This window comes from Trachurus japonicus, chromosome 6 (assembly GCF_045865225.1).
Source record: "Trachurus japonicus isolate A0001 chromosome 6, Traja_1.0".
Lineage (NCBI taxonomy): Eukaryota > Metazoa > Chordata > Actinopteri > Carangiformes > Carangidae > Trachurus > Trachurus japonicus.
The window spans coordinates 35,454,831-35,474,684 of record NC_140912.1 but is presented as its reverse complement, the minus strand read 5'-3'; the positions used below and the strand labels follow the sequence as shown (position 1 = coordinate 35,474,684).

The following is a 19,854-nucleotide window of genomic DNA, read 5'->3' as shown; positions in this document are numbered from 1 at the left end:
ACATTCACTTCTGCTGTGCTGAAGAAACACATCACAGATGTTTCTGACAGTGGAAACTACACCTGTGAAGTGATGAATAGTTTAACTGGGAAAACATCATCTGCAGTGCATGAACTGACTGTAACTCTTTCACCAGGTACTAGACAGTGTTGGCCGTTCATATTGTTGATACTCTTGCATATTGCATTTAGATGACATTATTATACGTGTGATTGTCCGAAGAGTAGCACTTCCTGAAGATTTGTCTTACACACCTTTTCTTCATGAGGTAGATTTATCCTCAGTTACTGAGACAACACTGTCTTAAGAAGCAATATTCCACTCAGCTGCCCTTTAGCAGAACATTAGTTTTTTGCTGAAGCATCACACTGCACTGATCAGTTTAGTTATTAAAACAGATGTGATACATTGCATATTTACAAAATGGTGTGAAATGTTCTTATCCTATGTTTATTTATAGACCCACCACCAACACCACCACCCTGTCCAGCTGGCTGCATCGCTGGAATAGTAATCGGCTGTCTTGTCCTGATTGCACTTTGTGTTGTTCTTGTGTTTGTTCTTTTGAAAAAAAAGTAAGTAGAAAAATGTATTTTTATTATGACATCAGATTATGTTAAAATGGGTTAGGATGCTGGGGATAACAAAATTCAGTATTCCTGCATTATTTAAAAAAAAAAAACCTGATGCAAGAATTTAAATAAATTGTTGCAATTACAACAACAACAACAACAACAACAATAATAATAATGCTTTTACAGACACAATAGAGACAGACAGAAAAGTCAGAGAGGGACTGACCTGCAGCAAAGGTAAGGACTCATGCTTTATGCTAATAAAGTGTGAGAATCTTTTTCATTAAAGGGACAACGAGGAGTTTTGGAAAAGCGAAGCGTTTTCACACTACATTTATGAGCCTACGCACGCACCGTACATTTCTTTGACCGGCGCAAGAAGGACTCATGTTTTCATTCATCAAGAATTAAAGTCAGAGGTTCGAAGACGATCACATACCACCGTAGTTCCGACCATAAACGGCGATTCGGCTGCGTTATTCTCATGACTCGCCACGAAACCGAAAGTAAGGAAACGCTGGTCGGCTCGACCAGCATTTCCGCCACCACTAATAATAACAAAATAACGATAGAGACAAAACAATATATTTATCGAAAATGGAGCCATTAACAAGTGTGGGTAGCGTAGATTCATCCACATTAACGTGAGACTTTTTTATAACCAAATAGAAACTCCTCGTTGTCCCTTTAAATCATGGAAAACATACTTGTTGGTTACTGCTAGTGTTATAGCTCACATGTAACTGGCCACAGTTTAACAATACCTTGTTCCTAATATTTAGAAATAACAGAGATCCCCCACCAGCAAACACTGGTAAGTGATTTAATCTGACATTACAGTCACTCAGACTTTTATATGAATAAATTGCAATGATGGACAATCTTTCAAAAAAGTTTTTAGTTTTTTTCATTTTGTTTTATTCTCTGCTTTGCATAGAACAAGAAGAAAAAACATATGTGAACATTTCACCAGTATACGAGACCATAAAATGAACTCTATGATCTTTCCTGTAAGGTACGTTTTAATGTAATTCGTTTTTTCTTTTTCTTTTTTGATTTAATGAAAAGGGTAGAAACAGTTAATCAACACTTTAATGACCCATATTCAGGGCCGTAGCCAAGATTTTTGAAATACCGAGGTCATAGTCGTGGTGCGCGGGGGGTGGCGTCAGAAATTTGGGGCAATTTTATATTAAAAGGCTTCAATCTGGTGCACTTTGACAGATAAAAACTACACACATCATATTAGATTAATGCCATTTTTTATGATATTATCATCACTAGTGATCATCCAGAGAAGACCCAACTTCACTGAATTCTGATGAGAACACACCACCTATTACAAACAGTAGACTAGCTCCTCACATTCGTAGCAGCCACAGAGTAGCAAAAATATTATATTATAAAGTTTAATTCCAGCTCGAAAAAAAAAAGTCTGAAATGCAATGTGAAGGTCCTGGTTGTTAACATAAAGATGAACAGGTTTCTAGGGTGAAGTGTGCACTCTTTTTTTACCATAGCTATAGCCTACTATTTTTGGGTGACTTCCTTCTGGAGCGTCAGCTGTGTTCCTCACTTTGAAACAGGCCCAGGAAGTTTGTTTGCTTTTCCTTATAGTTACCACAAACATACATCTGACTGCTCCTTGTTGCAGCAAATTTTGGTTTGTGTTATAATTGGTTATTCACGTTGTTTAGCTATGTAGTATTTCACATTTCTATGCATATTTTTTATTAGTAAAATATTGGTGTCAAACTTCATTTCGGTTGTATGGTCTTCTTTGAATGGGAAAATATAAAGAGGTCTAGGTGAAATCAAAATGAGCCAAAAACAGTTGTATTTGGATGGAGTGAATATTATGACACAGGCTATTAGTGAAATATAGCCTAATTAGTTTTCCAAAGGTCAAATTCCACCTGGACATACGTATCTCTGATAATAAAACAGCTGCAAAATTGCTCAGGTTCATTTTTTTAGCATCTACTTCTACACAGTTAGCCTACACATTACTTATTCATTTGCCTGATATCCCATGATTCAAAGGTAGATTTTACTCTAATGTGATTTTTGTTAGTATTCTTACTAGGCAGAGATGAAAAATTTACATTTTCTACTGTATCCTACTCCAGACATGTCTGTAGTAATCTCACAGGTCTTAGCTTTCTTTAAATAAATAAATAAAAAAGACTGAAATAAAACTAATGGTTGCCTAAACTTTACACCGTATGCTCTTTGTTAAATCTGTCCAAAATTTTTTTGAAACAATTTCACAGTCTTTGTTTGTGAAATATTTGTGCTTGTGCACCACATTATGCTCACATCTTGTGCATCTCCTGGGGGCTAAGCCCCCCTGTCCTTAAAACTTAGTGACGCCCCTGTCTGTAAACATGAAATTTATCATGCCACTGTGCTTTTCACATAAAGTTGATGGAAGAATGGACAGTGCAGATGCCCCCTCAGTATAGTATCTGCAGGAAAGAGGTCTCTGCTCTCCCCTACTTAGCTCAACTAGTGCATAGTGCAGGACACAGACAGTAAACGGCGCTGAATTGACCCTATTAAACAGCTGTTTTCTCCGCATACATGAGGACCCGTCCCGAAATAATACAGCGCTTCAAGTGCACGTATACGAAACTTTTACAGTGTAACAACTGGTTGGAAAGAGCAGTTTATCTAGAGCCAACTCACTCAGTAGCCTTCTCCTCCATGCACACAGGCTCCGCGACGCGCTGTATCACTCGCTTTTTCCGAATGAATCGCCTTTTTTCCCGCGACCAGTAAACAAACACCAGCGTACGTGAGGGCGTCAATAAACAAGAGCATTATATGCCTACCGGAATTGTTTGGACAAGAGAGGAGAGTCACTCAGTCACCTTCCATCTGTCCTCCCTAATACTTTATACTAATACTAATACTTTTTTTTTTTTTTTTCCATTCATTAGGCCGAAAAAAATACCGAGGTCATGACCTCGGTGTCCTCAATGGTAGCTACGGCCTTGCCCATATTACACCCTATCCTGCGAGCGAGTGAGCCAGAAAAAGTGATTAGAATACATACTTTTCAATCAGCCTGTTCTGACATGCCACGTGCGACATCGCTCTGTAAAGCAATGTCACCAAACCCTGAAAAATTCACTCACTCTGTCTCTATCTGGACGAAGAAATTAAAACGAAATTAAATAAATGCTCAAAGATGTGAAAAACAACAACCAGGAAATTCCAGGAATCTCCCTCGTCTCTTCATGTAATTACTGCGCTTTGCAGTTTTTAAGTTTCTTTAAGCTCTTTGCTTCTATTTAGGAAGCAGAGATAGTACTGCTATTCCTCCTAATCAATTTATAATTGACATGGCCTCATGTTCTGAAATCTACTTTAAAAAAAGAAAAGGCTTTTACATTAGTGCTAAGTAAATCTCATTCCGATTTACTGAAAAAAACAAGAGAGAAGAGAGGGAGTTTTCAGTAACTTCTGTAACCACCTACTCACCTAACTCACAAACTATTAAATCTATTTTTTTTTAAAACAAAAAAACATTGGCATATTCTTAGCTTTGACCCCGGGTTGGCAACAACATTTAAAGATCCTCCTCTCTTCTCTGAGAGATCATCTGGATCATGCAGATTTTCAGTTTAAGTCCCATATGCACCAACTTCCGTTGTGGACACTGTGCTCAGTGTAACAACACTGTTCAGACAAATTCTTTCACTCATCCACACACAGGAAAATGTTTTATATTAAGAGTATTTGCATCAATACACGTTGTCTATTTGATACATTGTTCTCGTGGACTTGCATATAGGCAAACATTTCCAGACAACTTACTGTAAGCAGAGGATCAGTGAATATAAGAGTTCAATCACAGGAAATGACAGAGATGATCCTGTTGCTGTTCATTTCAATGACTTTAATCATGACATCTCCACTTTTTTGGTTTATAGGTATTGAAAGGTCTGTTTGCCCAAGAGAAGTGGGAATCATGATCTTCTAAACAACGTGAAGCCTACTGGATACACTAAAAACCCTTGCCCCATGTGGCCTAAATGATGAATTATTATGAATTGTTCTAAAACAAGCTGGAGAGTTGATGCCACTGTGGATAGACTTACCAATGTTTTCCTTTTACTCGAGGCACTAATTTAGGACAGAGGTTATGTGGATAAGATGGAATTACTCCTTTTAGCTTCTCACACATTATATAGGCTACAGTAGTGATTATGTATTATGTTTGCCCAGGTTAGGTTTGGTGCAGTTCCTGTCATACCAAGCCTTGATTTACCACTTTATAATTCACTAGTTGTATTAATATGCAAATCTTGGAATGGTATGTGAACCTTGTATTTAAATGTAAACCTGATATCAGAGCTGAGTGATGTACCTCATTTTCACTCACTGAGAGTCTCTCATGGTACATGTAGGAAGTCTTTCCTGTATTGTGCAATTTAGTTATCATTTCTAATGTTTATTATATTGATTGTAGTGTGTTATAGCATTTGTTTTTGATCAACTGTTTATTTCATTTGACTTGGTTTAAAAATTCCCGGTTCGTCATATCTGGACGAACTGGGAAGAGAACAGACCCTGGTTCGTCCAAATATGACGAACCGGGAAGAGGAGCTTTGAGAAGTTTCCGCTATAAACAAGCTTGAAAAATAGACTTATTTAATTTTTTTTGGGACAATTTCGCATTTCGGGGCTTCAATACAAGATGGACATTACATACAAGCAACATGGAGGTATTTGGATGTTTTTTGGTGTGTCTTTTTGTTACGAAGACAGTTGGTATCCATTTGCAACCGTTATATTGACATGCACTGCTACGCCGAGACCCCCTGTAACTCAGAGAAGCCACGGATAACTCTGAAACTATCCCTTTAATAAATATGTACCTATGTTAAAGACAGTGTGTAAGTGTTTTTTCCTTCTTTCTTTTCTTTTGATGCTCTCTGCTCCACCTACGCACCTGTTAAAGACCGCTTTGGTGTGCACAAGACTGTTTGTAACAAAGGGTTTCATTAATAACGTTTAGTCTGTCTTGTTGTATTTCTGTTTATTCAAAACAATCACTTGTTCATTCCTCTCCTACATTTTGACAATGAATGTTTTTGAACATGTTGTTTAATTGAAAATAAACTACCTGTTTGCCTGTACCCAATACTTTGACTCCTTCAGTTCTCTAATTGTCATGTATTATTCCCTTTACACAAAAGGAGATTAAATATGTCACTACAATGATGAAGAATCTATTTCACCTACATTATTATATATGTCATGATAAACAGTTATGACTGATGTTTCTATTTTCACCTGGTTGTGCCATAAGGAAGAGCAGCTATGACCCACTCACTGTCTGATAGTGATGGACAGAACACATGAAATAACAGAAATGAGAAAGAAATCACTGGCTGGTGTCACTGATGCTGATATACTCCATTGTAAAAGCCATTTCAAAAGGTTGCTTGTGGACAGAACATAGAACCGGGAACGGTTTCAAAAATACCCGGGCTCGTGTGGACTAGGCCTGAGACTGTCCTAATAAATGACTCATGAACAGGACCTTTACCTCTGTGCTGCAGTTCAAACCGTCTTCAAACCCCTTCAGCTCTGTGGTCAAAAGCTGCAGTATGTCTCCCTGTTGTGGTGAAATGAGTTGGTGCAAGTTATGTGCAAGAAGAGAACAGGAAGGGTCAACAGTACATTGTAGATTACTTCCTCATACTGCATTCAAACTTGGAAACTACACTGCAAGTTATGTTTTTATTGCATGAAACCAAGAAGGGTCAATAGTCCAATGCAGATTACTTCCTCATACTGCCTTCATACTTGAAAACTACACTCTCGCACTGAAATCATCAGAGGGAATTAAGGACAAGGAGTGAATATCATTCTTTTTGTTGTTTATTTGATGATACTACAGAGGAAATGGCAGCAGCTGTGTTAATATACACTGTCATCATTGGAGCCATCACAGGTGAGCTCTCCAAGCTTGTTACAGCCAATAAAAGAATGTAATGATCTATATATCTACTGACAAATTTGTGAGTTTTCAAAAAAAAAAAAGAAAAACTTTGAAATGTTACTTTTTTCATGGATTCTCTACCAATTTCACTAATTTGAGCTGTGCTCCTGCTGCACCTCCTCACTAACTTACTTGTGCTTTTCCAATCTGTATAGAGACAGAGCACACATATTTTCATGTTTGTTAGCAGTGACAGACTGGCACCAAAAAGAGGCCACACATTACACAAACACTAGTCTACACGAGCCCGGGTATTTTTGAAACCGTGAACATATGTTCCCGGTTGTATGTCCTGTCCACATGCAACCGTGCTTTTGGAAACCTGAAACCGTGGTTTTTTGAAACCGGAGTCCAGGGTGGGGTTTTCGGCCGGGGTTGGTTTCACCGGGTGCGTGTGGACACTGCAACCGTGATTGTTCTTCTCGTTTACATCATAGCTGCACACGTGCTGATGTAAACACTGCCAGCTGCAGAGGTTGTTTGCAGCGGTTTGCAGAAGTTGACGTGAGCTCGCAAAAATGGAGGTGACAAAGTGGATTTTTATCACTTTTTTTAAATTTTTTTTTTTACATCATCTAAATGCTAGGCTATTTGTATAGTTTTTCGATGAGAAAAATATAAGGAAACGGTCGTCAGGGCGATCCTCTTGTCAGCTCCAAACTCACCCTCAATCACAGACCACAGCTGGTTTTCCACACAGCATCATTTACAGTAACAAGTGACGCTACAGATCAGCTGTTTTTAAAATTACAGAACTACTACAGTAGCGCCGCAGTTTCTTATTCCCCACCTTGTTTGATTGAGAGCTTTTCGGGATGATTTTCATGAATGAACAGGCAATAGCCTAGCCAGGCTAGCGCCGCCTACTGGTTCCGGCAAATTTCATTTGCCTCAACCATGTAGTCAGGACACTAGCAATGCGTTTCGGTTCGGACCAATCAGCGAACAGACGGGTAAGTGAAGGCGATGACGTTGAACTCAAGCGCTCAAGATTAACCTATGAGCTTAACCGTATAGCACACGTGACCACCAAGCAGCAGCGATTAGTTGAAGCAAATGTAACCGCCTCCCGGAAGCAAACGAATCCCTATGGCTGGTGTTCAGACGCTATATGAAATGTAATGAAATAAGCGGCTGATGCATCAGGCTAGCAATAGCCTATAGGCGGGTGCATATATGAAAAAAAAACACCTAACCCTAAAAAAATTCTAACAAAAGGTTTCTCAGCTGTTTTTTATAGTATTAGATGTCCTTAATAACATACTAAAAGTTTACCAAAATTTGACCACTAGAAAGGTGTTATTTTCAAGATGGCGTCCAAGATGGATAGGAAGCCTGGGGAGACACCACAGGTGAATAGGGTAAAATTTTTAACTAACAGATATCACCATGAAACTTCCCAAGTTTATCACTTACATTAAGACAAATATTTTTTGTATTACAAGTTTTGTCAAATTGTATGTTTAAATATGTAAATTAGGCAATATCTCATTAAATATGCGCTAATTTGCATATCCGAAATCTGAACAATGGATAAAAGCCACTTTCAAAATTCTTGTTTTATTTTGTTGACATACTAGAGTCAGAAGTTTTTACAGAGGGGATTTTGGATATCTCTCTTTATCACTCTGTAAATGAGAAAATACTAGCAGCCCTAAAAATTCAAGTTGGTCGTGTTTTTAGAGTAAAATGTTGTATAAGAGCCCGAAATCTCCACTTCAGCAGCACTTACAGACACCAAACCTTCCAGTTTGATCCCTTTCTATATTCTGAAGGTTTTTACAGAGGGGATTGTTGATATATCATTCATAGCCTGATTTATACAACATTTTACTCCTAAAAACTAGGGGTGTCACGATTTCGATTTTTTATCGAAATCGATCGAAATTACGTCACGATCTCGAGCATCGAAGTCAAAGAGAGGATCGACGATCACCCCCGCAAAGCTACAACTGCCTGTTGTCCCCATTGCGCACCAAGCGTCTTGTCAGTCACTGGTCCGAGTTCTCCTTTACTTTTTATTTCGAGACAACACTCACTCATTCTCTCTCCCTCTCTCTCTCTCTTTTTTTTTTTTTTTTTTTTACGGCGGTGTCAGCTGATGTGCACGTCTGCAGCAACCCAAACAAATGCACATGTTGACTGGCTCTATTCCAGCCACATGATTGGTTCGGCACGGCGCAACTCTCAATATCATTGGCTATTTGCCAAAACATGGATGAATGAAACCTATCGACCACGTCTCATTTCTATCGAAGAAAAGTTATTTCACAATTTATAGCGTTTTATCACCCAGCCCTGGTGGGCTACTGTCCCTCCTACCTGGGAAACAGGAGGGAGACACAGCTCTAACTACACAACACTGATCAGCACTGAGAGCCGCATGTTGCAGAGACGTTATAAGATTAAAAAAAAAAAAAAAAACAACCCGCAAATAATAGGCCGACGAAAAGGTGCAACTTGCCACTTTTTGTCGATGTATTATTTGCGGGGGCTTCCAGGGGATCTGTGACGGTGGAGGATCCGGGACTGATTGACTGTGGGCCACCGCCAGTCTGATCAGGACTTGATCATCAGGTCCATGGCAGCGCTGCAGCTGCAACTCTGCCCCGCTGTCACATGACTCTCCGTATCAGCGCAATACATTACATTAAGACATCAGGAGAATAATGAGACACGACGGTAAATTAATGAAAATAAAACTATGATAATGTACAGATATAAATATATTTGTTTCAAAACCTTGGGGGCAATTTTGGCCCCAGGATCATGATTTTTGGGGGCATGTTACCTTTATATTGTAAAGAAATTATTTAAATGTGACCATTTAATGTGATACATTATGGAAATTGCATCACTTATATGTATCCCATCTTTTGAAATAAGATTTACTGTACAAAATTTGATGAATAAAACCAATTATCGTAGACTAGACTAGTCTGAAAATAGCAAAGGCCTCTGTGCTGTAAGAAAAAGAAAAAAAATCGAGAATCGAATCGAATCGTGACCCTAAAATCGAAAATAAAATCGAATCGAGGATTTATCGTGACACCCCTACTAAAAACACAACCAACTTGAATTTTTAGGGCTGGTGACAGTATTTTCTCATTTACAGAGTGATAAAGAGAGATATCCAAAATCCCCTCTGTAAAAACTTCTGACTCTAGTATGTCAACAAAATAAAACAAGAATTTTGAAAGTGGCTTTTATCCATTGTTCAGATTTCGGATATGCAAATTAGCACATATTTAATGAGATATTGCCTAATTTACATATTTAAACATACAATTTGACAAAACTTGTAATACAAAAAATATTTGTCTTAATGTAAGTGATAAACTTGGGAGGTTTCATGGTGATATCTTTTAGTTAAACATTTTACCCTATTCACCTGTGGTGTCTCCTCAGGCTTCCTATCCATCTTGGACGCCATCTTGAAAATGACACCTTTCTAGTGGTCAAATTTTGGTAAACTTTTAGTATGTTATTAAGGACATCTAATAATATAAAAAACAACTGAGAAACCTTTTGTTAGAATTTTTTTAGGGTCAAGTCATATTTGCACCTGACTATGTCACTGTCAGACTGGGTACGACGGGGGGTCATGCAGTGATAAAAAGAGCCTATGCGGAGATGAACGGAACGAGCCAAAAGCCGAAAATGTATACGTGACGTCCGCGGTCGATATAAAGTGGATATGATGTTTCATTCATACATGTTTTGACAGACAACACAACAGCCAGTGATAAAGAGTTGCGCCGCACCGACAGTCATGTGGCTCAGCAGCCAGGTTGTGCATCACCTGGCTGCTGCAGCACAACAACACAGCACACAACAACACACAGCACAAGAGTCAAGACACAGCGCAGCAACATGTGCAGGCTGCTGCAGCAGTGCACGTCAAAGGGACACCGCCGAAAATAAAATAAATATAGGCTACACATTTTTATTAAATTAATTAATATTTAATTGTTGGACTTGGAGTCTGTGAAATAAAGCTATAATAACACGTAGTTTTGAAATGGTTTTTGCGCATGTTTACATCCATAAAATGACCAAAAATGAACACTATAAGCGGATTTCTTGATAACGAATTATTTAAACAGCATTTGTATAGAAATGATTCTGCCCCAAGCCTTTTGATCCATAAGCGGTTTCCACTGTATTTTGATTGGTTAAAACAGCTTCCACACGTGCATTGCGTCACTTGGTAGCGGATTTCACGGTTGCGTGTGTACGAGTGTTTTTATTACACCACTGGTGTGGACGCGGAGCAAAACTCCGGTTTCAAAAATACCCGGGCTCGTGTGGATAAGGCCTCAGGTGTGTATATGTATAGCAGTGATCATAATAATGATGAGACAAGAAAATGCATTGATCTCCAATAGCAGGATTTGTACAAAGACTGGACCATAAGTCAGCCCTACTAGGTGAGCTATTACCCCAATATATTATTGTGTTGTCAGTTTTTTAGAGTTGGCCGGCTGTAAACAGCTGGCCCCAAACAACTTTTTTTTTTTTTTTAATGCAGCCACATCAGCACGGCTGCATCTACACGCGGCCACCTGGTCACGTCATCACACGGACACCTCACAGCGGCCGCATCATTACGCAGCCGTTGTGGTATTTGCCCATATTGCCCTATGGCCAGTCCGTCACGGTTTGTTAGTGAGATTCTTTCTTTCAAATCTGCAAGTATTTTTGTGACTTAATTTCGCTTACAATTTTTTATATTAAAGGACAATTCTAGGCAAATTCAACCGGGGGCTATAATTTCCTAATATTTTAGGTCTAAAAGAATGAATCTGAAGATTTTTCTTTTTAATTGCTCCTGTTATGCAGTAGTTCTGTCTGTCCCTGCATTGCCACAGCAGCATACGTATAATGGGAGTGGACGGACGGATCTTAGGCTGTTTACTGTAGGCTGTTCCAACACGTTCTCACTCCCAGTGCGTCAACCCCCTGACGAACGGTCACTGTCCCTCCTCGTCACATGCCTGACTCATTAGGTACCCGTTTTTCGTCATGAGGTGACGAGCGGGGATTTCAATTCATTCCAGTGCAACCCCCTTCGCGGCGATATGTGACGCTCAGAGTAAAGTGATCCAGCCGACCGGACGCGGCGCTGAACGACGCACTGAGCTGGAAAACTTTTTTTCCCCTTTGAAGCTTTATTGAACCTGGTGTGTCTGACATAGCTTTCATCCAAGCCGTCATTTTGGTTATTATTTATTTACTGATCTTGGCGTTGGTGCAGAATAATAAATAAACAAACAAACAAACAAATAAATAAATTACATCCTTGTCGGAAGACCAGACGGGGTGTGTAATAAAGAAATAAAGAAATAAATATTTTTGTCCCGTGCGTAATTGTCAAGGGGGACAGCTCTCCATTCCGACACCCCTCCACTTCGACACCCCGCTGTTCCGAAATAGCCCCACTTCGAAACACCGCTACTCCGACACCCCCTCCTCCCCCCCACAGCTGTCCAAGGTGCTGAACCGCGTGACGTTGTTTACATTCTGCTTTGTGGCTTGTCTGTGAAACGTGCGCTGCTCAGGGACTGGGCAGATCTGTCCCACTTGCTTTCTCCCCGACTCCGTTGTTGGAGATCTCCCACACAGTAATAGAAATACACTTTTTTTCTTTTTCTCCCCCCCTGCTCCGCTCGAGCACGGCTGAAGCCGGCTTGAGCTCACACGGGCGCGAGGCTGCTGCAGCCGCCGCTCGCACTGACAGCTGACTGAGGGAGATGCTTTGGTTGGGCTTAGGCAATGAAGAAAGGAGTTGGTTAAGTTTAGTAAAAAAGACCAGGTAGAGGCTAGACAGGCTAGAAGCATAATGAACGTTGTATGTCATTAATATGAAGTATTTGCTTGTTTTGCAGTTAATTATGCACATGATCCGTTTGACCCCAAAAAGGAAAAAAGGATCAATGCGCACTGTGCGCTGGGGGTTTCCCCCAATAGCCTTTTCGGAGTAGCGGGGTCTTTAGAAAAAATAGAAAACCCCGCTATTACGATGAATGGAAGTCTATTGTCGGAAAGGCGGGGCTTCGGAAAGGCGGGGTGTACCCATTGTCAAGATCCGCATTTCGATTAAACTCGCCTTTCTTCTTTTGTACGAGTTGTTGGACGACTGCATTTTCATTTTATTTACTTATTTCCCTGTCCTAAGTCATGTTTATGGATACACAGTTGAACATATTGTCATTTTACCCTCGGCATTTTCCCCTCACTTTGCTGAATATCTGTTGATTCATGTCATAAACACGTTTTGTTCATTAAAAATATGTGGTGTTTATTAAAAATATGTTGTTCATTCAAATCGGTTGTTGTTCATTGCAGAACAATAGAATATTAATACGGTGATTTATATACAGATATTGATCGCGCAGTGTGACCACAATCACTACGCACGGAGGCGTGAGGGACATTTGAAACAGCTGTATCAATCGTCCCTGCAGCGACTACTGACACTTCAACCTGTTTTGCCTCTAAACTTCAAAACTATGACATTGCATAGTTTAGGACCTGTTTATGTACGAATTCATCTGTTGTTAGGTCATATTATTATTGCATGAAACACACAATACAACTTTTGATCACAAAAAAACTACCGCACGTAACATTTTACTTTCCGTAGTAAAAAAAACAGGTTCGCGCTAATAACTTTTGAATGGCGTGACGTAATTTCACAAGCTTTCCCAGGATTGGTCGGTGTTGAGTGCTGAACTAGAGGATGTGACGTCATTGCAACGGCGCCACCGGTCGCGACCATAGACTGCGACACTGCCATCTACGGCGTCTGGACGGAACTACAACACCTTAACCATAGTGCGAAATACGGGGGGGTTTGGAGGGGTCGGACCCCCCCGATTAACCCCTTGAGACCCCCTGAAAGACTCAAAAGCATAATCTGAGGGGGGTCTCAATCTTGTCAAAAAAATAAATAATATAATATAATACAATAATTTTATTGTGGTCAATTCAATGTGTTTAAGATCACCATGTCCAGTATTCATAATTCAAAACATTTATTCGTTTAACATTAAGCTGAACCATGGCACCTGAGCATTATGCAAATTAGCCATGTGCGCCAGCCCAGCGCAAGAGTCGAGCCCACCGCTATCAGAACAGAGGATCCCGTTCCTCTCCCACCCTCTGCCGAAGAAAGTGAAGTTGAGGCCGAGTGCTCTGAAGACGTAGCCGCAGCCCCTGCTGCTAGCACTGGTGATTGGCCGCTTTTCTTTTTCTTTCTTTTTTTTTTTTTTACACCTAAGCAGGTGGGGTAATGTAATGGAAATACCGCAACCCTTGGCTTGACATTAAGGCAGGAAAATAACTTGAGGTAAGAGGCTAGCCTGCTTCAGCATACTATGGCCTGAACCCCCAGTGGTGTTGTTTGGCCAGGCACCTGTTGTGAGCTATTTGTCTGTGCTTTTTCAATTTTTATGATGGCCCGTTATACGAATGTGATTTGTGGATGTGTTCAATGCTGTGTTTAAACGTATTTGCTAGATGGATGGTTAGATAAGGTTACATGATCGGTCATAGTTGCAGGCTGAGGATCTCGTGCACATAATTGCACGCCAGTCTCCGATCTCCAGATTTATACAGTTGGTTGTTATTTGAGTGCACGAGTTTGGTGTCTTTCATTCATTTTAATTGTTGTATTTTATTTATTGTCTATTCGTTTCTGCATTGCCCTGATCGCGCGCCAGTCTCCTATACCTGGCATTTATTCATTGTTCAAGTGCGCCAGTGTGGTGCCAATTATTGTCTTTTATTTATTTGAATTATCGTCTATTTATCGTCAATTACTTTCTGCATTGTAATGCACAACTTTGCCTCTCCTTTTTAGGCTATAGGCTAATTTTCTTGGCTTATTGTAATGTTATAGTCCTACTTTATAAAAAGAAAAAAAAATAACGGTATTGCGCAACAATCGCGAGTTAGGGACCCCCCCGAATATTGATGGGTATTTCGCACACTGACCTTAACAGTGTGTTTGTGATCATGAGGAGTGGAAATTAAGCCATGTTGATTTAATTCAACAGTGAATAAACAGTGAGGAATCAGAACAGTTAGACAGCTCTTTTTCAACAAAGTCCAAATAATTCAAGTAACTCAAGTCATATAGGCCTTTTTTTTTTTTAATTGCAGAAAACAACATTTCTCCCCCCTTCTCCCTCCTCCCGCCCAGGAACCTTAGTTTATAATATAGTGTAGAATGAACCCGTCCACTGTAGTAATGTTTATGCACAACTGCACCACTTTAGCCAGCTCCTTTATTTCTGGTTTTACATTGGACAAACTGATTAAGGCTCCATTTTCAGGAGACACAGCTATTCTTTAATAACTTCCACATTTGTTGGGTTACGTTCAGAGGTTTATCAGGGCAGGGCCTAGGGTCATCCAGTGTTAGCAATTACAGACCCATCTGACCTTCACAGGGGTCACAGGTCAACTTTTCATGTGAAATTTGACGATTTTTGCTATCAATTCAGGCATAAAACACCAATACTTGGAGCTGGGAAGCTGAAATCTTTAGATTCTAGTCCAGACCTTGGAGCAGATTGACGGTGCCAAATATCAGAGCTCTGCTCCACTCGGAAGTGTCCAAAATGGCCAAAAAGCAGTGTTCATTTCTAATCCCCCATTGTGTACAAGACTAAATTCAACAGATAGTCTTTAATAACTTCCACATGCTTTGAGCTGGAAGTCTGAAAGTTTCAGGGTTTTGTCAGGGGCCTAGGGCCACCCATTATCTGCAATTTCAGACCAATCCCACATTCAGAAGGGGTCAAAGGTCAAGGTTTAGTGTGAAATTTGATGATTTTTGCTATCAATTCAGGCATAAAACACCAATACTTTGAGCTGGGAAGCTGAAATTTTTAGATTCTAGTCCAGACCTTGGAGCAGATTGAAGATTATACAACAAGTAGTTCCGACCAAGCAATCTGATTGGTCAATAAGACATTTAGAACGTGCTCAAATCAGCATTACAGCACGGCTGACTTATCACTGAAAATATTACTTCGCCATGTCATGTGTTGTTTACACATCTCCGTGGCAACATGGACTTTTCCCCCTTTTATTTTGAAAAACGTAATTTATTACTTGTGAAAATAAATCACAAACTACATTGACCTCCTGTAGGTTGTTCCTGACAGCTGCCAAAGTCACATTTATAGAACAATTATGTTATTTTATTTTTTGTTAATATATTGTAAACTTCCCCGTTACAGCAGAGAGGATTGTCTCCCTCCCATGTGTGTAACGTTACAAAGTCGGAGAGACACGAGTTGTGATCGCGGTGAATATGTTTTTTTTTTTTTTTAAATATGGCCTGGAGCTGAATATTTCATTGGATAAAACGGAGGTGATTACCTGTATGTTTCTCTCTCTCGCTTGCGCCTTTTGGGCTTTTAAATAATCTGGAGTAATCGTTTGGCTTTATCAGCTGTGTCGGCGACACGGCGCTATAACTTCATTTACATGCAGAGTTTGCGGTTGTAGAAGCTACATCTGTGAACGGAAAAAAACGGCATCTTTGTCATAACTTGGGCGAGTTTGTGCAGTGTTGATTTAGTTCGGGAAAGTCCGAGACCGCGTTAAAACATGAACGTCAGCTCAGAGTTCACTCATCTGGGACTAGAAAATCCTTTCTGTTGCTAGGTCGTTACTAAGGTACGGACTATTTGCTGTAGAGGTGAACTACGTTCCATTTCACATAGGAGTCTACTGACGTGACTGATTGTGTTTCAGTTATTAGTCAGACCCCATTTATTTCCATGGAAACGGGAAGCACACTCGCAAAAAACTTAAAATTTTGAGAGCAAAACGTCCATCAACATGAATATTTATTTAATTATACGCTTTATTATGTTGGTAATTGTTGTATAATCGCAATATTACCCTCGAGGGTGTGCTTAAACGTAATTTGAGCACTTCAGTGATGCTTGCGGACCTCGGCGCAAGCGCCTCGGTCCTGACCGCATCACCGTCGTGCTCAAATGACGTTAAAGCACACCCTCTCGGGTAATATTGCTTAATCAGAGCTGTGCTCCACTCAGAAGTGTCCAAAATGGCCATGGTAAGTGTCAAAGGTCACAGGGGTCAAACATCAAAGTTAATCCTAACAAAACACACACGCTTTAAGTAATCATCATGAAATTGAGATGAGTTGTATATCAGAGAGTCCTCTATCATTATATTGTATTCCCATTGCTCTGGGGGCCACGGGGGGCCCCTGGGGGCCACTTCGCTTTCCCATGCTCTCACAGATTTGGGTGTCGGGTCAGTGGATAAGGGCCTCACAATGAGTCCACAGGCCAAGTTTCAAGTGATTCGGTTGGTTTCTATGGAAACAGCGGCCTCCTGGAGACAGAGGAATGCGGCTGTTTGAAGCCCCGCCTCTCGAAAAGTAATGGCTCAATCAGGACCGAACGCACATCAACGCGTTCGTCTTGGGCCCCCGGAACCACTGATATCAAATTCAGAACTGTACGACTTTTAGAAATATATTTCATCCATTTCAGCTTTTCTGACTCAGAGCCTCTCAGACTTAATGCCTGAGAGACCTTCTGAGTCAGAAAAGCTGAAATGGATGAAATATAGATCTATTTCTTATATCCAGAACACTGTGCATGAAAACTGTGGAATGTATTTATTTAGCTTCAACCTTATCAGATCACTGTCCTCTTAAGATAAGTATTGAAAATACCTCCAGTCCTCTTGCTCCCTTTAGATGGAGGTTAAAACCCCATCTTTTGAGTGATCAGTCTTTTAATGAGTACATTAGTAATGAAATCAAAGCTTTTCTGGAAAGCAATAGAGATTCAGCCTCACATAGCGCAATATGGGAAGCTATGCTAGCATACATCAGAGGCATGATTATCTCTTACACTGCTCAAAAAAGAAAAGAAAAACAAAGTAAACTCACTAGACTGGAACAAACCATCCATGAGCTAGAAAAAGAACACGCACAGACTAAAAACCCTGAAACAACACATCTATTGACACAAAAGAGAATAGAATATTGTAATTTGTGTACTCAAAAGGCAGAAGCAGACATGGCAAGAACCAGATTTCACTACTATGAAAAAGGAGAGAAAACTGGTAAATTACTCAGCTGGCAAATTAAAAAGGAGGAAAACGCAAGAATCATACATAACATTAAAAATAAAGAGGGTGTAAGTATTTCAGATCCCACTGGTATAAATAAATGTTTTGAAGAATACTATCATGACTTGTATAAATCACAGGGTGACATGGACCCCCTCCTGTGTAGGAGATTTTTCGATAACTGCTCGGTCCCTAAACTAAGTGAGGAAAACAGACACCAATTGGATGTAGAAATTACTAAGGAGGAAGTTATACATGCTGTAAATAAGCTACAAATAGGGAAGGCACCAGGGCCAGACGGGTTCCCTGCAGAATTTTTAAAAAACTTTCTGCCCATATTGGTGGAGCCACTTACAAATATGCTCAAGGAATCACTTGAAACTGGCATGTTACCCTACTCTATGGAGGTGGCCACAATAAATGTGTTTTTAAAACCAGACAAGGATGAACAACTTTGTAGCTCCTACAGACCCCTCTCTATGCTTAATGTCTCATTCAAGATTCTATCCAAATTACTAGCATTAAGGCTAGAGTCGGTCATCATTAATTTAATTCATGTTGATCAGACTGGCTTTATTAAAGGCAGACAGGGCTCTGACAATCTCCGAAAACTATTTCACCTCATCCATGATTCCTCCAACAACTCTGAGAATAGACTGGTGTTCTCCATGGATGCGGAGAAGGCATTCGACAGGGTTGAATGGCCGTTCTTATTCCAAACTATGACTGAAATGAATTTTGGTACCAAATTTATAAATATTGTTAAAACATTATATAGAGCCCCCAGAGCACAAATTGCCACAAATGGTGTGCTGTCGAGACCATTCGACCTCAAGAGGGGCACAAGGCAGGGATGCCCACTATCCCCTTTACTGTTCGCTTTGGCAATCGAACCGCTCGCGGTGGCCATCCGTTCAAACTCAAATATCAGTGGGATTCGAATAGGAAATACAGAATACAAGCTATCACTTTATGCTGACGACTTATTAATTTACATATCCAAACCTGATAAATCTGTGCCACAAATGTGTGAAGTATTGAATGTGTACAGTAAATTGTCTGGGTATAGGTTGAACTTTGGGAAGAGTGATGTCATGCCTTTAGGACCCTGTACTCTTACAAATCTCCCTGACTCAGTCACAAGATTTAAATGGAAACCAGAGGGATTTAAATACCTTGGTGTACACATAAGTAAAGACCTTAGTAATATACATAAATTGAACTTTCATCCACTCATGGCAAAACTTAAGGCCGACTTGATTAAATGGAAAGACCTACCACTATCCGTAATCGGAAGGGTTAACATCATCAAAATGAATGTACTACCAAAATTTTTGTATCTTTATCAATCCATCCCCCTGGAATGCCCTTCTAAATTATTTACTGAGATCAACCAGGTAATCACAAAATTCCTATGGTCTCATAAACATGTACGAATTAAATCGTCAAGCCTGCAAGCCCCATTACATAAAGGAGGACTCACTCTACCAGACTTTAAACTATACTACTTAACTTCCCAATTAAGAGCTGTATGGTACTGGTCTCATGAAAGAACACATACAACGTCGTGGATGGACATAGAAAGGTACCTGTTAAAGAACATCCCCCTGAGTGCTCTCCCTTTTATTGCAACACAGGGCAAAGATTTCACATCAAACCCAATAATCAGACATACTATTTTGTGTTGGCAGAAATGCCACAACCTCATGGGTATTGAAAATATGATTTCTGTTAGAAGTCCCTTGTGGATCAGCCTTTCTCCACATGAGTTTATGTTCGACCAGATATCCTGCATTTGGCGAGACCGTGGCATTCAAGTGCTGGGTGACATTTGTAAAGACGGCCTAGTTGGTGAATATTCAGAAATTTGTAAACGCTACAATTTACCCTCCTCACACCTTTTTAAATTTTTACAGATAAGAAACTGGATTAAAGTTACATGTGCTGAATTCCCTAGAATTGGTGACACTCCCTTGGGTAAATTAATACAACTATCTGACTCACCAACTGGGTTGATCTCAAAACTTTATAAAACGATTAATGAATATGTGGATTATAATCATTTGAATCTCAAACAGAAATGGGAAAATGACTTGAATACCAGTTATAGTAATCAAGAATGGGAAACTATCC

General features: G+C 39.9%; 1 long non-coding RNA gene and 1 pseudogene across 2 annotated transcripts in view; both read left to right on the top strand.

The window, feature by feature from the left end:
- Positions 1 to 19,854, top strand: part of LOC146986570 (cell adhesion molecule CEACAM5-like) — a 363,100-nt pseudogene that overhangs the window by 239,065 nt on the left and 104,181 nt on the right. The gene's annotated exons all lie outside the window — the stretch shown is intronic.
- On the top strand, positions 762 to 1,593 carry LOC146986575 (uncharacterized). The gene is made up of 3 exons (XR_015036040.1): positions 762 to 812; positions 1,358 to 1,389; positions 1,513 to 1,593. It is a non-coding gene; the product is annotated as an uncharacterized LOC146986575 (long non-coding RNA).